At 45.8% G+C, this 22754-nt stretch overlaps 1 protein-coding gene and 1 pseudogene across 6 annotated transcripts in view; one reads left to right on the forward strand and one right to left on the reverse strand.

Moving 5' to 3' along the window:
- Positions 1-22754, forward strand: part of LOC123799763 (NADH dehydrogenase [ubiquinone] 1 alpha subcomplex subunit 1 pseudogene) — a 270558-nt pseudogene that overhangs the window by 241519 nt on the left and 6285 nt on the right. The window lies entirely within an intron of this gene.
- Positions 1-22754, reverse strand: part of BCL2L11 (BCL2 like 11) — a 124018-nt gene that overhangs the window by 22457 nt on the left and 78807 nt on the right. The gene's annotated exons all lie outside the window — the stretch shown is intronic.

A 22754-nucleotide genomic window follows, 5' to 3' on the forward strand; every position in this document is an offset into this window, starting at 1 on the left:
ACAGTTCACTGACCATTCTCCTGTTCGTGAACAGCTGCTCTGTCCCAGTGTCTCCATTCCAACAAACCAAGCTTCTGTGAAGGCTCCTGTATGAGTCTTTTTGTGAAGGTATGTTTCCATTTTTCTTGGGAAAAAACCAGGGAGTGGAGTTGCTGAACCTGTTTATATAGTTTTATAAGAAGTTGCCACATCCTCACTGATACGTGGCAAGTCAGTCTTCTTAATTTTAGGTAGCTCCGTACTGGCATCTTTCATTTCTCTGCCGAGTGCCTTTTGTAACCCTATTAGCCATTTGTCTATCTTCTTTTGTGATATGTCCATTCAACTCCTTTATCTGTTTTATTTTTTAAAAATTTTTAAAAGGTTTTATTTATTTACTTGAGAGAGAGAGAGAGAGAGAGAGCACAAGCAGGGGAGCCCGATGCGGGGCTTGATCCCAGGACCCTGAAGCCATGATCTGAGCCGAAGGCAGACGCGTAACTGATGGAGCCACCCAGGCGCCCCTAAGCTCCTTTGTCTATTTTAATGGCATTGTCTTTTCATTATTGAATTGAAAGAGTTCATCATATATCCAGGATATCAGTCCTTTTTCGGAGGTTCTGCAAATATTCTCTCCTGAAATGCTTATTTATTTTCTTAATGGAATCTTTTGTCAGCAGAAGCTTTGAATTTTGATAGAGACTAATTTATTCATTTTTCTGTTTTTCTTTTTGCTTTCTGTTACCTGCTTATCAAACATTTGCCTATCTCTAGGCTATGAAGGTATTTTCATACATTTTTCTTGAAAAGCTTTAGGGCTTTACATTTTGGTTCATGATGTATTTCAAATTACTTTTTGTTTATGGTGTGAGAAAGGAGTTGAGGTTTCGCTTGTTGGTTTCCATATGCACATCCGGTTAATACAGCACCATTTTTTGAAAAGACTTTTCCTTCCCTGCTGGCTTGTTTTGGCACCTCTGTCAGAAACCAAATGACTGTGAAAGTGTGGGCCTGTTTCCAGGCTCTCTGTTTAGATCTAGCGATCGATTTGTTGTTACCTATGTCAGTGTCATATTATCTTGTACTGTGGTTTTATACTGTTTTCAAGTCAGATAGTTTGAGCACTCCAAATTTGTTCTTCTAGTTCAAGATCATTTCAGATAGTCTAGATTCTTTGCATGTCTGTGTAGACGTATGTAAGTTTCTACAAAAGGTTCCGACGAGTAACCGTATTAGGATTGCTGTGACCGTATAGATCCATTTGTAGAGAACAGACATGTTGGCAACACTGAGTCTTCAAATTTGTGAACATAAATATATCTCTCCATTTCTTCGGGTCTTTTAAAATCTCTCTCAATAATGTTCTGTAGTCTTCAATATAAATGTCTTGCCCATCTTTTGTTAAATTTATTCCTGAGTCTTTTATGCTTTTTTTTTTTTAAGATTTATTTATTTTAGAGAGTTAGAGAGAGTGCATGTGAGCAGGGGGAGGGGCGGAGGGAGAGGGAGAGCGAGCATCTCAAGCAGACTCCCTGCTGAGTGCAGAGCCTGACGCAAGGCTCAATCCCTCGGCCCTGAGATCATGACCCGAGCCGAAACCAAGAGTCAGACGTTTAACCGACTGGGACACCCAGGCACCCCTCTTACGCTTTTTGGTGATATTATTAATGGAATTGTTTTTCTAATTTCATTTTCCAAATTTTTGCTGCTACTATATGAAAGTACAATTGATATTTTAACATTAACCTTGTATCCTGCAATCTTGTTCAATTGATTTATTAGTTCTAATAGTTGTTTTATAGATTTCATAGGATGTTTGACGTAAACAATCGTGTCATGTGGAGAGTTGGTTATAATTCTTTTCCAGTCTTTATGCCTTTATTTCCTTTACTTGCAATACTGCAGTGGTTAAGACTTCCAGTTCAATGTTGACGTGACAGTGGGAGTAGATATCATTGTCTTGTTCCTAATATTGTGGGAAGTCATTCAATATTTCAGTTAAATATGTTAGCTGTAGGTTTTCATAAATGCCTTTTATCAGATCGAAGGATTCTCTTCTATTCATTTCCCCAGATTTTTTATTACAAATGAGTGCTGAATGCTTTTTCTGTCTCTGTTGAAATGGTCATACAATTTTTTCCATCATTCTGTTAATACGGTGGATTACATTGATTGATTTTTCTAATATTAACACAACCTGGCATTTCTGGTGTGACTCTAACTTGAGCATGTATTATCCTTTCTGTAGAAGGCTAGATTCAACTTACTAATGTTTTGTTAAAAGTTTTTGCACCCAGGGGCGCCTGGGTGGCTCAGTTGGTTAAGCGTTGGACTTTTGATTTTGGCTCAGGTCATGAGATCGAGCCCCTCACTGGGCTCCTTGCTCAGCGGGGAGCCTGCTTCTGCCTCTGTCTCTCCCCCTGCTTGTGCACGCACTCTCTCTCTCTCTGACAAATAAATAAATAAAATCTTTAAAAAGAAGAAAAAGAATCAATGCTGGCCTCATAAAATAAGTTGGGAAGTGTTTCTGCCTCCTTTGTTTTCTGAGTTTGTGAAGGATTTATGTTATTTCTCTCTTAAGCGTTTGACAGAATTGATGAAACAATCTCAGGCATAGTTTTCTTTGTGGAACATTTTCTTTAATAATGAATTCAATTCCCTAAATAAGTATAGGTTGTTCAGATTTCTGTTTCATCATATGCGAGTTATGGTTAAGTTGCTTCTTTCAAGGCATTTGTCCATTTCGTCTAAGTTGTCAAATGTGTTGGCATAAAGATTTTTATAATATTATTTTATTGCCCTTTTGGTGTCTGTAGCACATTCGGTGTTATTCTGATACTGGTGACTTGTGTTCTCTCTGTTTTTCTTGATTACAAGAGTTGATCTTCTCAGAGAACCAAATGTTTTTATGTCACCTATTTCTGTTCTTATATTTTTTATTTCTTTTCTTCCATTTACTTTGGGTTTACTTTTGTTTCTTTCTTTCTGTCCTTACTTTTTTTTTTTTATATTATGGGATTTTTTTTTTTAAGATTTTATTTATTTATTCGACAGAGATAGAGACAGCCAGCGAGAGAGGGAACACAAGCAGGGGGAATGGGAGAGGAAGAAGCAGGCTCCTAGCGGAGGAGCCTCATGTGGGGCTCGATCCCAGAACGCCGGGATCACGTCCCGAGCCGAAGGCAGACGCTTAACCGCTGTGCCACCCAGGCGCCCCTGTCCTCATTTTTTTATACTCTTAAGGTAGAACCTTAGGTCACTGATTTTAGATCTTTGTTCTTTTCTGATGTAAGTATATAAGCTATAAATTTCCCTCTGAATACTGCTTTAACTACAGTTCATGAATATTAATGTTATTTTCATTATAATTCTGCTCAAAAATTTAAAAATTTTCCTTATGGTTTCTTCCTTGGGCCTTAGGTTATTCAGAAGTATGTTGTTTGATTTCCAACTATCTGGCGTCTTCCAAGATACCTCATTGTTGTTGATGTCTAACTTAATTCCATTGCGATCAGTGAAAATACTCTGTAGGGTTTCAATCCTTTTCAACTTACTGAGACTTATTTTATAATAAACCTCGTACGGTTTGTCTTGGCAAAAGTTCCAGAGGCACCTGAAAAGAAAGTCTGTTCTGAGGTTGTTGGGTATAGGCTCTGAACTAGCTAGTGGTGGTTTTGTACGGATCATCTAAGTCTCTCCTGACTTTAGACCTAGTTTCTCTAACAGTGACTGGGAAGGGGAGGTGTTAACATTTCCAACTATGACTGTGGAACTGTCTTCTTTTCCTTTGAGCTCTACTATTTTTGCTTCCTGTATTTGGAAGCTCTGTTATTAGGCTCATACAGGTTGATAATTATAATGTCTTCTACATGACACGTCCATTTATCATTAGGACATGTCCCTCTTAGGTCTGGTAGCACTCTTTATCTCAAAGCTACTGTCATCTGATATGGATATACCCAGTGCAGTCTGCTTAATGCTTAATGTCTTCATAGTACTTCTTTTTCCATTCATTCTCTCAACGTCTCTGTAGATGTTTCTTTCTGTTTAAAGTGCATCTCATCTTCTTTATCCATTGGAAGTATCTTTTTATGTTCCTTATTTTTAGTTCTTGGAACATATGAGTTTCACAGTGCTCATATTATTTTCACATCTGTGGCTCAGAACATGTAAGATTGAATTCTACAAATTAAAAATATATATTATGCAGAAGGCAGTATCTGATAATAACATATCCAGGAAGTTTCACAGACACAGCCAATCGCACATTTCTGGACCTCAGCAACTTAGAGTCAGTTAAGTCCTAAATCATTTAATGACTTGGGCCCTAGATCAGCTTCATGATATGATATTACTTTGGGTGCTAATAAAGTTCTCATCATTGCTTTTGAGGGCATGATCATTTCTGGGTTATTTTAACTCTCAAATCTAAACTGAAAAACCCAATCTGAAGACTGAAAGAAAAAAAAAATCTGCCACTTAATACTTAATGAGGAAGTTCTTGGTTTTAAAGTTCTTAGTAAGGGGGTGCCTGGGGGGCTCAGTCGTTAAGCATCTGCCTTCGGCTCAGGGCGTGATCCCAGAGTCGTGGGATCGAGCCCCACATCAGGCTCCTCCGCTGGGAGCCTGCTTCTTCCTCTCCCACTTCCCCTGCCTGTGTTCCCTCTCTTGCTGGCTGTCTCTCTCTCTGTCAAATAAAAAAATAAAAATCTTAAAAAAATAAAAATAAAGTTCTTAGTAAGAAGAATGGTTTACATTATTTTTTGATTTAGAGATTCACCCCAAATAGAATCCTGAGCATTTTGACTTTTTGTTTTTAAAGATATTATTCAGACTAAAATCTAAACACCACAGCGTGTGTCTGGGTGTATTATTTTCAAACTCTGACATTTCTTGGGACTCAAATGGTGGCTAAGCGGAGGGTGGGAGCCTTGAAAAGAGAAAGTACAAATTTTCACCCTGCTTTCTGTAACAGGAGCTGCAAGAGCAGGTCTTCGTGGTTCTCTGTGGGAGGCCTGGTGTACATGTGTGCACTCATTCACACACAGCAAGAGGACAGCCTTTGCTAACAACGATGTGCAGCGTTCAAAATCCCTGGAGTCAGACCCAGTGCCTGCAAAGGTTTAGACCTACCATTACTTTGGCTCAGTAAAGATTTTAGTTGGGAACTACAGTTAATAGCCCAGGAACCATTTCCCAAAGATTTTTAAGGCTTACGAGCAGAGGCAACGATGACAATAGTGGTGATCACAATGACATCATCGGCGATGACATCGTCACCAATAGTTGCTACCATCTATTGATCCCATCACACGTGATCACACGTTATCTTCATCCTCCCAACAACCCATTCACAGACCACACCTGTGGCACTGGGGGAAAGGGCAGAAAATATGAAAGAGGAAGGGATTGGGCCAAGTTTCGATGTTTTATGTGAGAGGTCCGTGTGGCTGGGGTGAGCTAACAAAACATGTTAGTTCACACGACTCTTCAGAAACCCTGACATGCTGGAAGCGTGCCCAACCTGCCAGCCCCTCTAGATCTGACTGAAACAGGAGATCCAGTAAACACGGTCACCAGAGCTAGTTCATTTCTTGGAAAAGGGATTTCCAGAGAGTTCTCAGAACATATAAATAGCAGGACCATAAAGACAAACGTAACCATTCAAGGAATGGAGAAGTATATTCTCAAAAATTACACTCCAAGCCAGAGTTGTGGTTCAGAAAGGGGTTTTTATGTTGTTGTTTTGTTGTTTCAGTTTTGGCTTCAGAAAGGATGCGCTGCCCTGTTGTAAACAGTTCCTCAGCAGTGGGCAGGGGCGTGCCTTCACAGTGGCTTCAGACATCTAGACTTTGGCATAGATAGAAAGACATAGGACCTACCCATGGGGTGCCCTCTTGGGGTGCACTCAAAAGAGCAATGCTTTGAGAGAAGAGCGTGGCTTTTCAGAAGCAAGTATCGAGGAGATGTTTCCGGAAACCTTGCCATGACTCGTACTGCAGCTTTCCCTGCCTGATGTCTGCAGCTAGGGCTGCCATGGTTCTCCCATAGACCAAGAGTCTAAGTCTTGAGCTAGACTCTCTCAATACTGAACGCGCAGACGCACAATCTTTGCAGGGAGCTCTTGTGCGGGCAGGAGCACCGGGAGGAGAAGCCTCCGATCCTATCAGGCCCATGGCTACCGCTTGGTTGGATCCTGGGTTAACTTCTGCGCTTCACCAGTGGCCTACCCTATGACACCCTCCACTCCACGCCATGCTCCTGGCCACGCCCTGTTGACCGCCTGCTTATTTCCAGTGATTGCTAATGAGAGTCCATCTCAGAAGAGCAAAGGATCCGAAGAGTTCCTGGAATGTGTTACAGAACTTCGCCTGTCAAACAGGCTGCTTTCCAGATGAGTGTTCCTTATCTCTAGGAAGCCAGACCTTGGAGAACAATGAGACGCGAATCGAGGTGACCCCCTGCTCTTCTTGGGCAGCTGCTGAGCCAGAAAATGTGCCTGCAGGGAAAACCTCACTTGGGGGAAGTGAAGAGGCTAAAGTTCTTTATTTTGAAAATAGAGAACAACGCTTCTCACAATCCTTCCAACTAGAATATTACCTCCCAAAATGAAGAGTCAGTCACATTTCAGGGGCAACCAGGCAATGACGAAGAAAAAGCTGGAAGGCAAACTTCATTTGATAAGCCACGGGTCTCTGAACTTTGGAGGCAGCCACTCCCCCGGGCAGAGACCTGGCCCTCCTCACTCGCTGAACACCGTCTATATATGAGCTTGGAGCTCTTTATGGATAGAAGCAGCCAATGAGGAAGGAGAAAGAAGTGGAGAGGAGAAAACCAAAATGCAGCTCGGCCGTTCTTTGTTCCAGGCACTGTGGGGACTGCCGGCGTGCCTTCCTTCTACCACTCCAGCCTCACAGGCACGCACCTGCACTCTGGCCCGTGGCCCGTTTGGCGTCTGACTGACAGCCCACCCCGCATCCAGGTGGTCATGAACCTAGACCGAGTCATCTGAGTATCTGCCCCCAGCAACCTGCACAGGGCCTGCCACAGGGCCTGCGGGGACGCTTCAAGGCAGCTGATGGCTGGGCAGTGGTCTACACTGAAGTCTGGCACATCAAGGTCTGCGTCAAGAGGCAGGCTGGGCTCAGTCCACCTGGTGTGCAGGATCTTCTTCCCGGCTAGCGGCTTATTCAAGCACAGTCCGGCGACGCCGCCTCACAGCAAGGCACAGGATCCTGAAGGGGCGCCGGGCTGGCTCAGTCAGAAGAGCGTTTGGCTTGATCTGGGGGTTGTGAGTTTGAGCCCCACGTTGGGTGTAGAGATTGCTTAAATAAAACTAACTCACTAACTAATTAAATGAGTAAATAAATGGGTCCTCAGAAGGCTGGATGACCCCATTCAACCCTGGGAATTGCCAGGCTGTGTGTGTGTATATTTGCCTTCTGTGAGTGACCCTACCAACACCTAAAACTAGCCTCGTTAGATGCTGGAGCCAACGGTTCTTTCTCAGATCTGACTCTGTGCTTCAGAATAAATTGTTCAAAATCATCGAGCAAACCAACGCCCTGTGATAGGAAAGGTTTTATGAGGATTTGAGTCTAAAGTGACTTCCTCTCTTCTGTACCAGGAGTTTAGAAACCAAAGCAAACCTTGCAAGAGGTTTGGGTATGTCTCAAAAGCACTGGGGCTGGCTCAGGGTTCTGACGAGGTCACCCTGAAGTTGACCAGTGCCTTAGCAAGTGCCTGGGCCTGAGAAGCCAGATCTCTTGAGCCCACAGGACCAGCAAAACCTGGCTGGTCCAGCTGCCATTCACAGGCAGACTCTGCAGGTCCGAGGGACAGAGGGCTGCCAGGGCTAGAGAGCAGAGGGCCAGGAGGCTGACACTCAACCCTGGTCTCTTGACTCAAAGCCTCTCCCCAGGGCTTGCCCTTCCCCCTAACTATATGTGCCCCAAATTGTCACCAGATCTAGGGAAAGCACTGGCTTTGTCTGGCATAAACACCAACCCTACAGCACACCCCATGATTACCAGATTGGTAGTTCTTGTCTAGGTCTTGCGGCTTTCTTTGGGTTTTCTCGGGTGTTTCTCTCCCAAGCCTTTCCCCTTTCCTTTGATTATATTCACATAAACATTCAGCTTTGTAGCCTTAAGGCATTCTCAAACAGAGCTCAGTTTACCCATCTGGATTTCCCTGAGCCGTGCCTGGCCAGGCCCTGTGGGGCTGCCTGTGCACTGTGCTCTGACGTCCATCCCCAGCTGTTCCAGCCTGCCTCCCACTCTGCCTTCTCCTCCTCTCTCTTTCCTCTTCTCCTCTCAGGGCAAGATCCATTGAGGGTCCCGAAGGAGGAGACCTAAGGTTCTTCTCTCAGGCAAATAAGACGGAGGGATGACATAATCCCTTTAAGTCTTAGAAAAACAACCTTGTGGCTCTTGGCTCTTTGGGCCCTCATTTTGGTTGCCTCAGGGCACCGGGCAGAAGGCCAGGGAGCCCAGCTCCAGCCTGAGACTCGCAGAGCTCAGGGAATGCCAGTAATGGGCTGTCTGCTGCCGCTTGCTCCCCCTTTCCCGAGACTCTGGCCTACGGAAACTTAGAGCTCTGAAGGCAGGCCCGAGACTCGCCGTGGAGCCTCCCACAGCCTCCAATTGCTTGATCACACACGGCTTCATACTCACTTCCACTTCCTCTCCTTGTGTTTTTGGACTGATAACCTGACTTAACCTTCTGATGTCAGAAAGTGGGTCAGTTGCTGCTCTTGCCTCAGGAAAGGCTGGAAGGCTGAATGAATGCCTATTGTTCTGGGCCATTTTTAAAGAAAAGTGAGGTATCTTGAGGAAAAACGAAGACAAGATACTGAAAGGTTTTACAAAACGTAAGAGGAGAAAAGCTCAAACATCCATCGGCAGTAGAACGGGTAAACAAATCATGGCATATTCACCCAATGGAATCCTACCTACCGACAAAAATACAGGAGCAGCCGATGGACAAAACACACGCATGAATCTACCAGACATCATGCATGAAAGAAACCAGACAAAAGAGGGTATGTGATACGATTCCATTCATATAAAGTTCTAGACCTGGCTAAGAAATCCATATGGATTACTGAAGAGCAGGAGAGGATGGTGGATTGACCGAGAACATAAAGGAACTAATGGAAATGTTCTATATTTCATTCAGGGTGGTGGTCACACACACATATGTTTGTATAAAAATTCATCAAGCTCTACCCTTAAGAATTATACACTTTACTGTATGTATCTTATACTTCAATAAATACTTAAAAAAAAGAAAAGACAAAGGGAATAAGGAGTCAATGGAGGAGTACCAGGAATAGTGTGTCATGTACTCTTCTCCACAATTTCCCCCAGTGGGTGACATCTTACCTAACTACAGTATAATATGAAAACCAGGAAACTGCTCTTGGTAGAGTGTGGGTGTGTGTGTGTGGTGTGTGCATAGTTTTATGCCATTTTATTGTACATGTAGATTCCTGTAACCATCACTGTAATCAAGATACAGTACCATTCCATCACTATAAAAATACTACGATTCACTCTAAATATATACATCTGGCAACTTATATGAAATTGACCAAATGCTTGAAAGGCACAAACTACCACAACTCCTCAACATGAAACAGATAATTTGAACAGCTTTATGACTATTAAAGAAGTTCCATTCATTATTTAAAAATTAAATAGAAAGAAATTTCCAGGTTCAGAGGGTTTTACCGGAGAATTGTATCAAATGTTGAAAGAATTAATGCCAGTTTTACACAATGCCATCCTGAAAATGGTAGAGAAGGGAAGGTATACTTCTTTTTTTTTTTTTTAAAGATTCTATTTATTTATTCGACAGAGATAGAGACAGCCAGCGAGAGAGGGAACACAAGCAGGGGGAGTGGGAGAGGAAGAAGCAGGCTGCCAGTGGAGGAGCCTGATGGGGGGCTCGATCCCGGAACGCCAGGATCACGCCCTGAGCCGAAGGCAGACGCTTAACGACTGAGCCACCCAGACAAAGAGCAAAACCCTAAAATACTAAAACCAGACAAAGAGCAAAACCCTACAGTCTAATAAGCTTCATGAATACAGACAAAGATCCTTAAGGAAACATTAGCTAATAGAATTCATCACTATAAAAAAAGAATAATACCCCATGACCAAGTGGGGTTTATTCCATAGATGCAAGACTGGTTCAGTGTTCCAGAATCAACCAATGTAATCCACAATATTAACAGAGCTAAAGAAGAAAAACCACATAATCATTTCAACTAATGCAGGTAAGACAAACAGAAAACCCAATACCTGTTCATGACAAAAACTCTCAAAAAACAGGAGTAATGGGAAATGTCCTCGACTTGATAAAACCATCCACAAAAACTTACAGCTAACATCTACTTCGCAATGAAAAACTTACTGTTTTCCACCTAAGACCATGAAAAGGCGAGGCTAATTAACATAGTACTAGAAGTTCTAGGCAGTGCAATAAAGCAAGAAAGGGAAATAAAAGACATCAGAAAGGAAGAAATAAATCTGTTCCTATTTGTAGATTCCATAAAGGTGTGTGTAGAAAATCCCAAGGAATTCACCAAAAAACTCTTAGAACTATAAAGTGAGTTCAGCAAGGTCACAGGATTAACATAACAAAAATCGATTGACTGTCTATATACTGGCAATGAGCACACGGAAACCAAAAATAAAAACACAGTGCTATTTTTTAAAAGATTTTATTTCTCTATTTGAGAGGGAGAGAGAGAGACAGCACAAGCTGGGGTGGGAGGGGCCTATGGAGAGGAAGAAGCAGAGTCCAGGGTGAGCAGGGAGTTGGATGTGGGGCTCGATCCCAGGATCCTGGGATCATGACCTGAGCTGAAGGCAGGTGCTTAACCAACTGAGCCACCCAGGCGCCCCACAAAATACGATGCTATTTTTAATCACACACACATATACACAGAAAAGAAAAAAAGAAACACTTAGGTGCAAGTCTAGGAACACAAACCTCCAGTAAGACTGAACCAAAAAAAAAGGGAGAGAAGATATAAATTACCCATCCCAGGAATGAAACAGGTGACATCACTGCAGACGTCTGCTATAAATCTGTCAGTTTTATTGAGCTTTACAAGGACCAGCTTTTGTTTCATGGACTCTCTCTCTCTTTCTGTTTTCCATATTCATTGCTTTTTTAAATTTATTTTTTTAAATTTAACTTCAATTAACATAATGTATTATTAGTTTCAGAGGTAGAGGTCAGGGATTCGTCAGTCTTATATAACCCAGTGCTCATGACATCACGTGCCCTCCTTAATGCCCAGCGCCCAGTGACCCCATCCCCCCACCCTATTCATTGCTTGTTGTTCAGATCTTTTTCTTATTTCTGCTTGTTCGGGATTATTTTGCTCTTCTTTTTCTAGTTTCTTGAGGAGCGAGTTGATATTACTGATTCGAAACGGTCTTCTTTTCTGATGAAAGCATTCACGGTATACCTTTTGCTCGCAGCGCTGCGTCCGTGCATCCGACGATTGCGATGTGCTGTGCTGTCATTTTCGTTCGGCTACGTTTCTATTTCCCTTGAGCCTCCCGCTTGGAAACATGGATTATTTGGAAGTGGGCTGTTTCATTTCTAAGTATTTGAGAATTTTCTGTGATAGCTCTGCTGTTAATTCCTTTTTTTTTTTTTTTAAAGATTTTATTTATTTATTCGACAGAGATAGAGACAGCCAGCGAGAGAGGGAACACAAGCAGGGGGAGTGGGAGAGGAAGAAGCAGGCTGCCAGCGGAGGAGCCTGACGTGGGGCTCGATCCCATAACGCCGGGATCACGCCCTGAGCCGAAGGCAGACGCTTAACCGCTGTGCCACCCAGGCGCCCCTCTGCTGTTAATTCCTAGTTTGATTCCACGAGAGCCAGAGAACACACTCCACACGATCTCGGTTCTTTCATGTTTGCGGACTTTTGCCTGACAGCCCCAGGGAGGATTCATCTTGCTACAAGACGTGCGGGCACACAAAAGGCACGTGTATGCTTCTGGGTTGGGGTGGATTATTCTACAATGTCGACTAGATCCTGCTGGTCCGTAGCGCTGCGGAGTTGTGTGTCTCCGCTGATCTGCCTGGCTTTTCCCCAGAGACAGGGGTCCTGAAGGACCCAACGACCACAGTGAATGTGCCTATTTCTCTCCTGAGTTCTATCCATTTTGCTTCACGTAATTTGAATGCTCCTCGGCAGAGGGCGGACAGCCGAGCTCCCTGATGTGGTTTCCACTTGCGCTGCCGGGGAGGAAGGTCAGCACCTTGTTATCGCCCTGCCAGGATGGAACTCCTAAGCCCTGGCTCATCATTTGGTCTTCGGTGACACCACCCCCAGGTGAGGGGGGCTTGGGGGTGCAGAGGTCCTAGTCACCTGCCTTCTTGTCTATACTTTTCAAGGTCTTCCTGTATGTTTTATAGAATGCCCCAGGTTTTCAGTTGCACTTAGTGGGAAGAATAGAGAAACGTATGTCTACTTCGTCTTTCCAGAAGTGGACGTCTCAAAGTGCTGTACTTTTAAAATCACTCCAAGCCAGTTTCGTCATGCTAGATTTGAGCAGTAACCAGGGCTGGTATGTCCTCTACCCCAGCGGCTGGAGGATGGTGGGCTGTATCTTGATAGCAGGCTGGATGCCGGCCCGGAGGTATGAGAAGCGTTAGCGATCTGGTGGGGGTGGCGGGGTGGGCCATGTGGGGCAGGGGGTCGGGGTTCAAGACGCTGAAAACCACTGAACTTCCTGCAGTCCTGGAGCTGGCACCACTTGGTGGTGGTTCTGGGACTGGACGGGGCAGCTGCCAGAGCTCTGGGGCCTGGCGGGCCCTGGGAGCGCCTGGCCTCCAGCGCGAGAGCAGGAGAACCCACATATGGATCACACCAGGTGAAGGACGGTTAGAAATGTCACTGTGCAGGGGACGCACAGCCCGGACCGCTCAAAGCAGGAGGAAGCCTCTGGATTGAATATTCACTGCTGTCTTAACGCCATCCCCCTTCCAGATGCCATATTAGCATTTTAATAGGGCTTTCCAGTCCCCCACCCAGGAGTCACTGCTGCCACAGGCTGGGGCTGAGCTCCAAGGAGAGAGGATGGGGAGATGCTGCGGTCAGAGGCTCCCCAGCCGAGCCCAGTCACCTGCAGGGGGGCCGATGCCGCTGGTGGGGGAGGGGGGCAGGGAGAGCGGAAGCTGGGAAGGAACTGGAGGTGTGTGGGAGTGGGGGGCTGTCCCCTAGGAGTGGGAGGAAAGACAGAATAGGCGGCACAAAGCCAGGAATAGAGTAATTTTATTCGTCTCTCATGGATGAATGGCTGCGTCTGCCCAGAAACAGGGCAGGTTGCAGAGTTGTGACTGTGTTAATTGCCATCCGGCAGGGACAGGGAGGAAGGACGCAGGGATGGGGAGAGGGGGAGGCTAGAGTGTTTCAAAGCCCCTTTTTCTCTGTGGGAGGAGAGTTCACTGTGGCGGTGGCGGCCGAGGCACAGGTGACAGAGGTGGCGGAGGTGGGCGTGCGTGTGTGCCGGCGAGAAGAGCCAGTGGAGCTGGGTCCGAGAAGGGCACTGCGTATCCTTTCACATCCTTCACTCAGCGACTTCAGGGTCTGTGTGGCCGACGCAGCCAAGGTCATGGTCTCCCGTGTCCCCAGACGTGAGCTCCAGGCCCCCAGCCCCCACGCCCCGGGAGAGCCTGGAGCCCTGCCCCCTTCAGGGTCTGAGCCACTTTCCCAGTTTTCTCACCCATCTCCTCTCCCCAGCCCGTTCACTCCCAGCAGCCCTGCTCCTGCCCTGCCCAGGGCTGTGGTCCTGGCCACACCGTGTTCTCCCCTCGCTCCGTCCCTGCTGTGTTCATGACCATCCCTACTCCCTCTCAGGGCCTCTGATTTCCAGCGCATCTCTCCATCTTCCTTCAATCTCGTTCTCCCTTGTCTTCCCAAAGCACCTGCCCAGAAAAACCACAAGCCCCAGGAGCAATCCAGCTGGTTGCCCCCAGGATGGGGAGCCCCGCTGAAGAAAACCCCCCTGGTGTGTGGTGAGGTTCCAGGCTCCCGCCCCAGCTGGACCGCACCCCGGTGCCGGGGACCTGCTTAGTCGAAGGCCCCAGGCACCCCCTCTCCCAGACCCTCTCTCCTCAGCAAAACGTTCAGCCCTCCACCCTCTGGAACTAACTCCTCTTGTGCCTCCTCTTCTCTATGCATAACCTTACTTTCCTTACTCCCTTCCTTTCCAGCAGAGTCTAAACCTTCGGATCAGATCCCTCCCCCTGTTCAGAACGAGTTAGTCTCACCCAGCCTCCCTCCCACCCTCTTCAAAAACAGTCATTTGATGGAGCGCCTGGGTGGCTCTGTCGGTGAGGTGACCAACTCTTGGTTTCAGCTCAGATCATGATCTTAGGGTCGTGGGATCGAGCCCCATGTCAGGCTCTGTGCTGAGCGTGGAGCCTGCTTAAGATTCTCTCTCCCACTCCCTCTGCCCCTTCCCCTGCTTGTGCACATGCTCGCTCTCTCTCTCTCTCTCTCTCTAAAACAAGAAAAGAAACAGAGCCATTTGCTGAAAGACAGTTTGCCAAATGCCAAATCTCAGAGTGACCCACTCCCCACACCAATATGTTAACAATTGGTTTGCCAAGTGACCAATTCCAAAGATTTCCAATTCTCCCAAAACGTATTTACATTAATTATTTACAAAATATGTAATAAGATGTGTTGCACTGGAATTTTGAAAGCTGTTAATGATGTCTCTCAACATTTGGGCCTTTGCTTTTTATCTAGTTCAGAGGTTTTACTTTTGATTTCTCCACCACTGTTTTATACTGGATTTATGGGTATGAGATTCACATTTCTGAAGCTGCCTGCTTTTCAAAAGTTACTCATAAAGGTTTGGGTAATGCATCAGCCTTTTTTTTTTTTTTTTTTTTTAATTTTAACCTTTGGTTTGCAAAAAAAGTGGTTTTGTCCTTCAAGTGTAATTTTGCACCAATTTGCATTTTCTCAATTTTGTCAAAGTGGCTTGGCAGTCAGCCAGATAAAAGTTTCTTCTGCATGTTAATTTTCACATATCCATGACAACTCCCCCAGTGGCAAAATCCCAAAGCGGGAGTTATAGTTCAATTTAGGCACAAGTCTTTACAATTAGAGTTGACAGTAAATGCAGTTGAGGGAAAACCCATCCATTGGCACCAAAAACATATTGTGCACTCAAGGAGTGCCCCGCTTCTGAAATATGGAAACCCACAGAAAACTGACATTTACCAGAGATGGACTGAGAAATCTATAGGAAAACGTCTGGTAAATATAGACCTGACAACTTGTAAACCAAAAGAAAGAAACTGCTAGACATAGCGAAATAGAAAAATAAATCTATGGGAAAATCTTCGCTGTTGTGGAAACCATAGCACACAAATTGCTATAAATTTTTAAGTAATTAACCGAAACAACTTTTGGGTGAATTCCAGGGATCACTCATCAGGGAAACTGGCTCTCCAGCAAATTGATTTTCAACAAATTGGTTATTTGGCAAATTGACCCATTTTCTTCCACCTCTCCCCCTTTCCTGGTCTCTCCTTTAGTAAGGCAAGCATCAAGTACCCAGGGCTCCCACACCTGCCAGCCTCCTGCCTGTTACAGTCTATGAAGTGCGCTGGACCCTCCTCCCCGTTACTGGGAAGACGGGCTCGGCCACGCTGGCACTGACGGGGTGCTCAGGGAAGCACTTTTGACCTGGCACCTTGTAACCTCTTCAGCCCAACCAACAACCTCTCATTCACACCCTAATTCTGCAAGCCGTTTTCTTCTCTTCTCTCCACATGGATCTAAGGGCTCCTGTCCCTAATTGAGACCTCTACTCTCCAAAAGTGATTGGGCATGACTGGCTTTTACTAAGACTGGAGGTTCCCTGGCCAAGCAGGTAACTTCAAGTAGAATCCTAGTCAATCCTGCCCTTCCAAGTCCTGGCTTGGCTGCCCCTGGGCTGTTCTCAACCCCCCTATCTCTCCAGGCTGCTGCTGCTTGGGCCCTCCCCTTCGCAGCCCCTCCTCCTCGCTGCTCATTCTTCCTTCCTCTCTCTGGTCCTTCTTCAACCCCGTTGAGTTTTTTTTGTAGAACACCCTTCACTCTGTCCTATTTCCACACACAGATGGGAGAAAACTCACTTTCCAGAGCCAACCAGGCTTCCGAAGCCATTGTACTAAGCAAAAGAAACCATGCCACTCCCCTACAAGACAGAAAAAGTGGCTATATTTCTATACATTGCAATTTAAAGAAAGCCTCCATGCCTCCATGCCTCGACATGAAGTCTCCCATCTCGACACGAGCCCCCTCTTGACCTCACATTTCCCTCTCATCCTGACTTCTCACAGCGAAGCTTCTTGGACCAGCTGCTAATACTCACTGTTTCTCCTTTGTCCCAACACTGCAGTAGACACTTCCTGGTCTTTTTCTTACATGCCTTCCTTGCAACATTTGACATGAGTAGACACCTACTTCCAGAAACTGTTTTTTGTCTAACCACTCTGACCAGGGCTCTTCAACCTCTTTTGTGCTGTCCTCTTCTCCTGTTACCCTCTTAGAGGTCAGTGACCCTGGCTTCAGCCATGGGACTCATCTCCTCCATAAGCAGGCCCTGAGTGGTCCCGTCCACCCAGGTACTTAACTACCTTGTACATGTTGTTATGGGGTCTTGGGTCATTGTCCTGGTCTCTGGGAAACTCAAAACAACACTCGGATGTCTCCTTGTTGTCTAGAATTCAACAGATTCAAAACTGAATTCATCCTCTTTCCCTCAAATATGTGTCCATTGCCTAAACCAGCAATCTCCCTTTTCTAGCACCACCCAACCTGAGCAGGGCAGATTTCTTCCTTAATGAAAGCCACTCCATGTTCCTTCCATGTTTGCTACCACTGCTTCTGCTTGGCCATCACTTCCTCCTTTACCATTACCCTTGGCCTTTCCACCTTCTAATCTACACCCAACACAGCTGCCAAAGGGATCTTTTCTAAATGCAAAGTTAGCCATACCCTCCCTCCCTGGGTTGCCCAAAATCTTTAACGAAGCTCAGAGATTTTGACATAACCTTTCGAGCACACAGGGCCTTTTGTAATTTTACAGCTGTCTTCTCTCTCCAGCTCAAATTCAAACTCAGCCTAGGCTCGCCGTCTTCTGTGCAACTTGCCCTTCCTTCAGCCCATAGCACTTTGGTCATGGACTTCGTTGCCTGTGAGCTTCCAGAGGGCAGGCCAAGTTTAACTTGGCTTCATCTCCAGAGTCTAGCATATAGTAGGAATTCGATAAAGTTTGATAAAGAGAACAGGAAAATCTCAGACTTCTCAGCTCATGATATCCCAGTACAGACTTTGACGATGTGTGGGAGAAGAAATAGGGAGCCTTACAGGGAATCCCCAAGGTCCAAAGGAGCCACGGTGTGGTTGAGCCACTTCTGAGGGCAAAGGCAATCGAAGGAAGTGCAGCCTTTCCTTCTAATTGGGGAAGATGTAATTTCCATGATTTTATCTCCTCCGTACTCTGCTCAACGAGGCTGCTACCCTGGCGAGTGAGGGTGATTTTGCTGGAAGGGTCTGTCCTGCTGTGAAGGGAGTCGGTGGGTGACTGGACAGCAGAAAGGTGCCCCAAATACTTGGTTGACCGTGCACACACAGTGCATGTGACTCTGCCTCAGGCAGGGGACACATTTTTGTGCCAAGGCCTTCTCTTCTGCCCGTCATGTTTGAATTAGAGAGACTCTGGCCTCTTCTTGGCTTACGGGGGGCCAAGCATGGTGCTACGGTGGTGGTTGGAGCGGATGAGTGGTTTACAGCTTTCTTTGGTGAGGCCACCAGCCCTTAAGCAGCCTTGCCTCTGGGTCACTCCTTAGCTGCCACTGACCAAACACAGTCCAGGTGGATCAAATGTTTTCCCAAGCTAGTGCCCACTGGGCATTCCAGGTATAAATGTCACAAAAAGGGCAACCAAGATGGAGGTGGCACCTGGTGCCCAACTCCAGCCCAACAGGCCAACTCCCAAAGACAAGGGCGACGGGTACCTAATTCACCATGACAGGATAGAACCCTTGCCAACTCCTCTCTGAGACGAGGGGGTGCCAATTCCAAACAAAAATAAAGCTGGATCTCTACAACATGGCATTCCTGGCACCAATGGGTAGAAGCGACAAGTCTGCAAGGCTCTCTCAAGCATGGTAGGCTTGGCATCCATGGCTAGAGGTGATGAGCTTGCGGAAATTCGGTAAAAATAGTTTTCAAAGGTATAAAAACCGTAGGGAAAGATAGCAAAGCACTTAATTGGCTTAGAGCCATGGTGACTTAACTAGTCTAAGGAGAGTATTCAATATTCACATTCATAACCAAACTGAAATAGCAACCATGCTTTGGCCTCACACATGAACAAAAATTAGCATTTTAATGATAATTTGCATGTTGGCAAGGATATGGTAAAACTCCTATCTTCCCACATTGCTCTTGACAGTGTATGTTTGTACAATCTCCCACGGAGGGCAATTTATCATTATGTGTCAAGAACTGCAAGAGTTCATGACCCTCTCTCCAAGAAAATAACCCAAGATATGGAGGAAAGAGTCATCAGAGTCTTAATTGTCATTTTGATAGACGTATCAAGTGCTCAAGTTAGTTTCTGACAAATGTTTTAATTCTGTGTTGTGTATTGAAATGAAGGACTGTGAGAACAATGTAGGAGGAGTGGCTGTGGCCACTAGGAGACATGACGCCATGTGCAGACAAGGATGACAAGTGAGCAAAACAGCCAGGAAAGGGGAACCCATGTAAATCCCCCAGAATGATAACTGGGGTTGTGTCTGGGTGTGAAAGAAGTGGGGGATTATTCTCTCTTTTTCAAATGTAGTCTGTGATATAATCAGACCTATATGTTAGGGACTTGAGGGTTGCCAAGTGGGGAAAGAAGGACACTTGGGAACCCTCCCCAGGGGGGCAGGAAGGAGCCTTTCAGGAAGGGCAGGGTGGCCTGACCTTTGAGGGACTAGATTTGCTTCGGTGTGGACTGGGCAGGGTGCATGCTGGGTACAGAAGCAAGGACAAGGCCTTTGCTGCCCAGCATTTTCTTGGGATCCTAAGAAGTCTGGAGAAGGGATAAGCTGACCTTAATTGGGGAAGTGTTGGAGAACAATTGGGAAATGTTGGAGAACTCACATCAGGCCTCTTTGGGAAGGCTTCTGGCTCTAAAATGAGGGACCTCTGAACACATCTGGCATAAGCCTGTGAGGACCCCAGGGGGAACCTGAGAAAGTGACGACGTCAACTCTGAAAGAGGCTCCAAGGAACTGGTGGGGAAGAAGGCCAAGGAGAAGGAAGGGGTGGGGGGCTTGGAGGCTCTCATGGGCAGTGACAGTCACAGTGCCTGGGGCTGGGTTTGCTGAAGAAAGCAGACGACTCCTCCAGTGGAAGGGAAATGGAGTGTGGCTCTGAGATGTTTTCATGATTGTGTCTTCAGAGAACAGGCTGGAGTTGAGGGAGTCACTGGGCGGGGTGTACAAGGCACACACGTAGCCCAGAGCCTGGCATTCAAACATCACGTAGGAAGAGTTAGCTGAGTCTATGCAAGGATGAATGAGTGAATGCACGAGGCTTTATGCACTGCCCTGGGGTGTAAGCACGTGGTCTCAATGGGGTCCACCATTGTCTCATCAGAACCCACCAGTGTCACTCGCATCTGTCACTGCACCTAGCTCTCAGAAACATCAAACATTTTGTTAAATACAGATCTTCCTCAACTTCAGATAGGGTTTACATTCCAATAAACCCCCACTGAGTTTTTGTTTTGTTTTTTCTTTTCTTTTATTTATTTGACAGAGAGAGAGTAAAAACAGGGGGAGCAGGAGAGGGAGAAGCAGGCTACCCGCTGAGCTGGGAGCCCAATGCGGGGCTTGATCCCAGGACCCTGGGATCGCGACCTGAGCCGAAGGCAGACACTTAACCGACTGAGCCACGCAGGCGCCCGTGATAAACCCGTAGAAGCTGAAAATATCCTAAGTCAAAACTGCATTTAATGCACCAGCCTACCAAACGTCACAGCTCCGAACGTGCTCGGAACACTCACATTAGCTGCCAGTTGGGCAAAATCATCTCACACAGGCCTAGTTTATAATCAAGTGCGGATTATCTCATGTCATTTACTGAGTACTGTACTGAAAGTGAAAAACAGAATGATCATGTTTCCACTGGTTACCCCGGTGACGGCGGGACCCGCTAGGAGTGACAGCTCCCTAACGCTGCCCCGCCTCATGGGAGAGGATGCGCCGCGCATTGCTAGCCCAGGAAAAGATCAAAATTCCAAGTTCCAAGTATGGTTTCTACTGAATGCTTACCGCTTTTGTGGCCATCCTATAGCTGAGAAGTCATAAATCAAGCCATCTACATCGGGAACCATCTGCAATCCCTGCTGAGAAAATTTACCGGTCAACCAGAAATCACAAATGGAGATACCATGAGCTCCTTAGAGCACAAGATGGAAGAAGCCCAACCCCGACTTCTGTCATCCCGGGGAGAACCATCTACTTCCTATCCCCACACACAGGTCCTTACTCTTGGGTCTTGTCTGATGTTCTTTTTTTTTTTTTTCTTTTTAAAGATTTATATATTTATTTATGAGACAGAGAAAGAGAGAGCGTGTGCACAAGCAGGAGGGGCGGAGGGAGAGGGAGAGAATCGGAAGCAGACTCCGTGCTGAGCACAGAGCCCGATGCGGGGCTCCATCTCACGACCCTGAGATCAGGACCCCAAGATCACGACCCCAAGATCACGACCGGAGCCAACACCAAGAGTCAGGCGCCTAACCGGCTGGGCCACCCAGGCGCCCTTGTCTGATGTTCTACTGGGGCTAACGTTACAAACTCAGGGCATCTGGTTGAATGGCCACAGTACATAATCTGTGGGGCGACCGAGAAGGGGTCATCGACAAAGTGAGAAACAAACCTGAATGTAAATCAGGCGAAGGCAAGGATCTTTTAGAGGTGAGCGCAGACAAGAAAACATGCAAAACGAAGGGGAAACCACTTCACCATGTGTGTTCTACGCTCCCCTTTGCACTGGGAGTGACTTCAACTCACCAGTGTATTTGCATATGGACAAAAGGGAACCTAAAACACTTTCATTATCTTAAAAGAGCAATTAGCCAGCTAAAAAGAATGTTCCTCCTGACAGCAATTAGTCTTGGCCAGCCTCCTCTCTGCTCCCCAGGCCATTGCTGCGCTGAGTCATCCCGCTAACCGGGGCCCCTCCGACCCAGAGCCCAGCAGCCATCTGCTCCCCAGAGGCGCGGAGGGCCAGCTGCCCGCAACCACGGAGCTTCAGGATCTTGCGATTGGGGTGGTTTTCACTGTCAGGGGTTTTGCTGTTGGTGTTGGCCTTAGAGAAAAGGCATCCTATTTATGTAGAATTACATATTTAGGTAAAAATCCATATGTAAGATCATGTCAGATCTTAGACTATGGGTGAAATTGGCATAATCTTGGAATCCAAAGAGAAAGAACCTTCTGTTTCATCTGGTTTTACCTTCTGCTTCTAAACAGCTGTTTGTTCCGTTTGATAAGATTTCGAAGTAGAGTGCTTAAGGGAAAAAGAAGAAGCAAGCAGAATAATATGTACACTATAATGTGGGTTCTATCGATACACACGCACACACACGCACACCCGTGCGCACACCCGCACATATATGTAAAAATCTGAATGGCTTACAGAAGACAGTCATTTTCTAAATCTTGTTTTCCTCTAATGTGTGATTGTTTTACATTGAGTTTATATTACTTTTGCAAGTAAAACTAATAAAGATCACGTGTTAAAGATGATCAGACATGAAGCCACTCTTTGCAGGGGAGGTTTTCCTAGTGATGAAATATCTTCCTAGTTAAGCTACACACACTCTCTCTTATCTCAATTTATTCTCATTTCCTTTGGTTTTTGTTTTTCCTGAAAACGAAGTGGTCATCATCTTCTCTAGATCAGGGGGACTGGGCATTTCTTTTACTTTTTATTGAGAAAATGTTCAAACAAAGGAAGCAAAAGGGTCTACTCAAGCCCATGTCCCGATCGTCAGTTCCCGTAATTATTCACTTTCCACCATTCTGATTTTATCTTTACCAACTTCATCTATCTTCCACTGACACCTCAACCAAACTAATCTATATACAGTCCTTTTTAGTTTTGAGGTATGCTTTATATCACTGTAAAATGTACAAATCTTAACATTAAAACTTTGAAAAATAGATAGGACTGCGCCACCTTCTCAAGATACAAAACATCCCCATCAGCGCAAACAGTGCCCGCATGCCCCTTCACCGTCAGTCTCCACCTTATCTGACTATTTTCCCAAAGAAGTTTAATGGATGGCACAACATATGTGTTCAGCACTATCAGCTTTTAGGGAAATGCAAATTTAAATCACAATGTGAGACCAGTACACATATTTCAGGACGGCTAACGTTAGAAACACTGACCACGCCAAGTGTTGGCAAGGGTATGGAGGAACCAGAATCCTCATGCCCTGCTGGTGAGAATGGAAAATGGTACAACAGTTGAAGGCTTCTCAGAAGTTCAACATGCACCTACCACGTGTCCCAGACATGTAATTCCATGAGAAAGGAAGCAAATGTCCATACAAAGACTTGCGCACAAATGTTCATAGCACCTTTATTTGTAATAGGCTGAACTGGCCACGACCCAAATGTCCACCCACAGAGGAATGGGGAAAAATGTGGCACGTCAATACAATGGACTA

The sequence above is a fragment of the Ursus americanus genome, chromosome 7, assembly GCF_024610735.1.
Source record: "Ursus americanus isolate L20-20 chromosome 7, mUrsAme1.1.p, whole genome shotgun sequence".
NCBI classification, from domain to species: Eukaryota; Metazoa; Chordata; class Mammalia; order Carnivora; family Ursidae; genus Ursus; species Ursus americanus.